We start from the raw sequence: 6,208 nt of genomic DNA on the forward strand, positions 1-6,208 counted from the left end.
TGCTTCCTGATCTTCTGCAGGTCTTTCCTCAAATTTCACCCCAGCAAGTACTTCTTTGACTATCTCATTTAAACTCTCACAACTTACCAGCCCTCTGCCTTCTTTTTCCTACATTATTTTTTTCTAACCACTTATGATCCTCTGATATATATCTTATTTATTTTTCTGTTATGGTCATTAAAGCCAGATTCTAAATTCCATGAAGACAAGGACTTCTGTCCGTTTTGTTCTTTCCTGCAGTGCTAACACCTAATACTCAAGTGCCAAGTACTGGATGTGGTAGATCCTCAACAAATATATGTAAAATTTGTGAGTGAATAAATAAACCCTAAACATTCACTTCACTTCTGACCTCTTTCCTGAAGGCCATGCATCTCCACCCTAGAGATAGTGCAGTCCATCTCTTCTCGGGGTTTGGATGCAACTAATTTCTAGTCTTATTTCCAGTCTTTCTTTTCATTTTTTTTCTCACATTTATTCTCTATGTCTTTCTTGAGAAATTATTCTGAAATCTGCTGAATTGTCATTCCTCAATGTACAATTTGCCAGTGGCATTTTACCACTGTTAGAAGAAAAATCTACCTTTATAAAAAAATCATCTCAGCTTTCCTCATCTCACTTTGTCTCAGTGCCCACACTCCAGTCTTCACTGACCATCTGAAACTAATTTCCTCACACTCACCTTCTCTTTTACCTCCAAACCTTCACAGCATATATTCTGCTTCACACACATCTCACAGCTCACATTATCAGACTGACTCTTCTTCGTTCTTCATTGTCAGATGGTCTGGTCCTGGGAAGCTTTCCCTGAAGCATAGAAAGGCCAGCTTTTCCTGGTAAGTACCTACTTAGCACTTGCACTATCTTAAAGTAATCTTCACACACACACAGTCTTTAAGTTGATTATTCTTTTGTGTCTTCTCCTGGGGCCATGAAGGAAGTCATCTTGTTTGTTTTGCTCACACCCACGTCCCTGTCCCTGGAGTTTAGCATGGTGCCTAGCTTATAGGATGCATTTGATATTTGTTGAAACTAAAAGAGTTGAAGAAGGAGTAAGAGTGGATGATTAAAAGAAGACAAGCTTAGATTACCCATGGTGATAAATTTTATTTTAAAGGTTTTTTAATTGGATAATAAAACTGCATCTAAAATCCAGCAGAAAACATTTCAATAATTTTCTTTAAGCCACTGTACTGTTTTAATAACCCAATAGCTCCCTACGCCTTAACAGATACCAAATTTATATCTGGAAAATAACTCACAAGATTGTTTTTCTTTACAGCCAGATAAGAGGTATTTTTATGAATATATACAGATTGTTTGTTCAATAAACTTACTATACTTCAGTGAGATTGTTCAAGATGCCCTCCAGGCTAGGACATGGTTCACACAACTTAGTGTTCACTATAACTCAGACGGTGACTCCATAGATAGAAATAAATGGGAGAACCTCAGAGATCATCTCAGTATGATGGATTTTTTAAAAATGTTTATTTATTTTTGAGAGAGGGAAAGAAAGAAAGTGTGTGTGTCTGCATGCATGAGAATGGGGAAGGGGCACCGAGAGGGAGAAAGAGGATCTGAAACAGACTCTGCATGTACAGCAAAGAGCTCAATAAAGAGTTTGAACTCACGAACTCTAAGATCATGACCTGAGCAAAAATCAAGAGCCAGACTTAATTGACTGAGCCACCCAGGAGCCCTCAATATAATGGATTTTTAATCAAGTAATTCTAAACCAGATGTATATATTATTTATATTTTCTTCAAAATTGCTATTAAAATGGTTTTATCTTTAGGAGTCACCAACTCCTGGGAAATCAAATTCCACATTTGTCAGTCCTTGTATTAAATACAGGTTCTCAATTGTTGTCAAACTACCTATTCAAAACTTTGCAGAATCCACAATACCTCTAATATTTCCAGATGTCTTGAACAACTCCAAACCGCCAAATTATCAGCTTCCCTCTTACTTCCTCCAACTTTGATCAAAATTTTTATCCGCTCATGTCTTTCAAGGATACAGAGGCAAGCACTTTCAAATACCAACCTGCCTAGACCTGGAAATGGTGTTGTAGGAAAGGCTGGGTGGGCGTCACCAATGTATAGCCCAATTTAGAGGCTTTTTGTTCGTCCCTCCTCTCAGAGCTGTGACAATAACCATTCTGAAACAAAGTTGGAAATGTAGGTGAAGAAAAAGTGTGGAAGCAGTCTGAGTCTGGGACTGCTGCCAAGGCCATGTGTATTGATTTCTTCTCGCCAAAATATTATTGCCATTTTTCAGAACTCTGTTAAGGATTTGGAATCCATCTCTTTGCCGAGTCTGCCACATGTTACAATTCTCCTCAGACCATGAGCTCATGTTAAGGATAGCACAGCATCTGATGTCATTAGAGAACTAAGCTCCATCTTGATGCTTAAGACAAGAATGCGGATGAGGGATTCCCATATATTATTAAATAGAACATTCTCTTTCATTTCAAACTGACAAAATTATATCACACTAACAAAACAAAATGAAACAACAATAACTAAAGATTACATAGGAATGTTCAATTCCTCATTTGTTTTATTGAGTCTTAAATTTTTATGCCCAACTCACATTATTGTGCACTACTTTTTCTCAAGTTCTGCTTACATAAGATATCTAAGACTATAGTAATCATTTCCTAACTGAATAAAAGAGTAAAACGTGGGAAACGGGACTTCAATTATGAAATATTAATATAAGAAAATAAGATTTTATCAGACTTTATCATTTAAAGCCAAATATCTGGCATATATTGTCACTGTTATACTGTAATCCTGTAGCTTTTTCTATTATTTTTGCAATTATTAGTATGATCTGATAATATGTTGGATATTAATTCATCACAAAATTATCCATTTACTGCAATGTGAGTTCTAGAATTTTGTGATCAATAAGTCTTGATATGTTAAGGTGAGATCTGAGCAGTGAGAAGAAAGAATGTGAAATTAACATCTGATATAATTTGGAAAAGGAATTGAGTGGAGTGAGATTTTGAGATGGAAAAAATACTTAAGGAAGTTTGTGAGGTAGGAGCCCGAGTGCCGGCTGGCTTATGAGAAGTGAAGACAGGGGGAAGAGATATAAGAAAACAGGTAGTTGGATAAATTCTATTTTATTTTACACCTGTAATTTGATTACTATCGTTGGACCTCTATTTATTCTTTGGTCAATTAAAAAAAAACCCTGTATAATGAGTACTTTTCCCACCAAAATTCACATGAAGAAAGTCAGTTAAGGGACACCTCAGTGGCTCAGTTAAGTGTCCAACTTTGGCTCAGGTCATGGTCTCATGGTTTGTGAGTTGGAGCCCTGTGTCTGGCTCTGTGCTGACAAAGCAAAACATGCTTGGGATTCTCTCTGTCTCCCTTCATCCCTGCCCTCCCCCACTTGTCTCTGTCTCTGTCTCTCTCTCTCTCTCAAAATAAATAAACCTTTAAAAAGGTTGTAAGTTAGGTTCAGGTTTTGCCTTATGTTTAGTCACAGTCACAACATTAGGAAAACATATACACATTGTATTTAATATAACCTAAACATTTACTTATTTTTTCAAAATATAACTTATTTATATACCTGTATGCAATTGCAGAGCAAAAAAAAAAAACTGGCTTATACATAGACTTATTAAAGGTGGCATCAATTTTTCTTTTCTTTTTCTGAATTATGCTGTGATTCCTGACAAAGAGAGATTTGGAAAAGAACATATCCAGCTTGTACTTGGAGCAGTTGAATTTTCAGAGGTCGGTGTGTTCCCTATGAGGTTTTATATTATTGTGTTCTCATTTTGATGAGAAGCACACACCCACACACACACATATGTATACTCTGGATAATATGAACAATAATTCTACAATCAAGTAGTGCCAAACACTAGTCTCTATATTTATGCTTGTATTTGCAGCTTTTTGTTGCCAAATAAAACCATTGTAATTGAGTTGAGAACAGTGAAAAAGAGCGGAAGTCAAATTATTAATTAATATATAAATGTTGAATTTTCTCCAAGTTCAAATGCTGTCATGGCTTGCTTTATAAATCACAGTTTCACGGTAGTTTGAAAAGACAAACATGGTAGGAAACCTTGAAAGGAGAATGAAGTAGAAGACATAAGGAAGAGAGAGAGGCACTTTCTGTGTACCCTTTTTGGTAATTTTGACATTTGAAAGCATACAACATTCTACCTATTTTTAGATATAAATTAATATAAATGGTAACTCAAAACTTGAAAGAACACTGAAATAAATGTCCTAATTGTAATTCCATTGACTACCATAAACATGCTGCAGGAAAAATAACAAACTAACCAAAATAATTTATGAGCACAGTGTTTATATACCCTCAGTCTTGAGCAAAGTATGGTGTGAAGAATCACAGGCGAATCCTGAAGTATTTTTAACAGGCATATTGATTGTACTACTGTAGGCAAAGCATTCTGAAACTGTTTTAGATGCATTAAATAATTGAATAAATGGGTAGATGGTTTGATGTTTCACTTTGGAAAAACAATATATATTGAATGGTGGAAAGGCAAGTATAAGCCCAAGAGGTATGGATTGGAATTGGATATACTAGTGTGAACTTATGCATTCTTACATATGTTTATTAGTATGTATGTATATGCATGTTTATGTATACATGTACATATGTATGTGGGTATCTATAGTTTAGATAAGTGTAAATATATGTATGTATATATGTGTGTGTGTATATATACATATACATATATATATACATATATATATATGCATTTTTTCTTAGCTCAGCTCTGTCCAATAAGGATCAAGAAGAAATGACACGTCAGTAGTAGTGAAACCACCTAGTGGCCATAACTTCTTCTCTGTTACCACTCTTCCCTAAAATGAACCAAGGCACTCTGAAGAATCTGATACCATGTCTGTGCACAATAAGTACAAGATGCTTTTGACACTTCTTGTTATGCCATAAAGTAAACAAGTACTGAAAAAAAAAAGAGTGATGGAAACTTGTTATAAGGATACAACCACCAGTGTGAAGAGATACTTACTGCCCAAACCTAGGACAATTTTAGTACCAAAATAATTATACACCTTAATGAATTATAATGCACTAAATGAATGGGAATTAATGGGTCTATAATGATAATAAATGGAGAAATGAATAATTGAAGAAAGGAGATTTCTTTCAATACAGATGACTAACTGGTCAATGTGGAAGGAATGTCAAAGTTAGAAAATAATCATTTGATAAATATTATGTTATACATTGAATTGGGCAAAATTATGAATGTATGACAAACTTAAAAATATTTTTTTAATACTTATTTTTCAAAGAGAGAGACAGAGCATGAGCAGGGAAGGGTCAGAGAGATGGGGAGACACAGAACCTGAAGCAGGCTCTAGGCTCCAAGCTGTCAGTACAGAGTCTGATGCAGGGCTCAGACCCACGAACTGTGAGGTGGTGACCTGAACTGAAGTTGGACATTCAACCTACTGAGCCACACAGGTGCCCCTAAAACAAATTTTTAATAAGTAAATATTTGCATTGTCTTAAAGTGTCTCTCCACAGATTTTTCAAGGGAAAAAAACTTGTAACTATACAATGGAAATTTAGGTACCTTTTTGATGAGGTGGTCAAAATTGACATCACCAATAAAGGATAGATGGATATGATATGTCTCCAGATGTGATAAGTTAGAAAGATACAGCATGACTATGCAGTGTACATAACATCAACTTAATCATAAGAAAACATCAGACAAACATAAAAGAGGAACATTTGGCTTAAAAAAGTGGTCTTAATTTTCCAAAGAAGACACCCAGATGTCTAACCGACCCATGAAAAGATGCTCAACATCACTCATCATCATAGAAATACAAATCGAAACTACAATGAGATACCATCTTACACTTGTCAGAATGGCTAAAATTAGCAACACTAGAAACAACAGGTGCTGTTGAGGATGCAGAGAAAAGGAAACTCTCTTGCACTGTTATTGGGAAGCAAACTACTGCAGCTACTCTAAAGAACGGTATGGAGGTTCCTCAAGAAACTAAAAATAGAACTATCGTACAATCCAGCAATTTTACTAGTAAGTATTTACCCAAAGGATATGAAAATGCAGATTCTAAGGAGTACACGCACCCCAATGTTTATAACAGCATTATCAACAATAGCTAAACTATGGAGAGAGCCCAAATGTCCACT

This window comes from Hyaena hyaena, unplaced genomic scaffold (genome assembly GCF_003009895.1).
Source record: "Hyaena hyaena isolate Hyena2069 unplaced genomic scaffold, ASM300989v1 scaffold_283, whole genome shotgun sequence".
Classification (NCBI taxonomy): domain Eukaryota; kingdom Metazoa; phylum Chordata; class Mammalia; order Carnivora; family Hyaenidae; genus Hyaena; species Hyaena hyaena.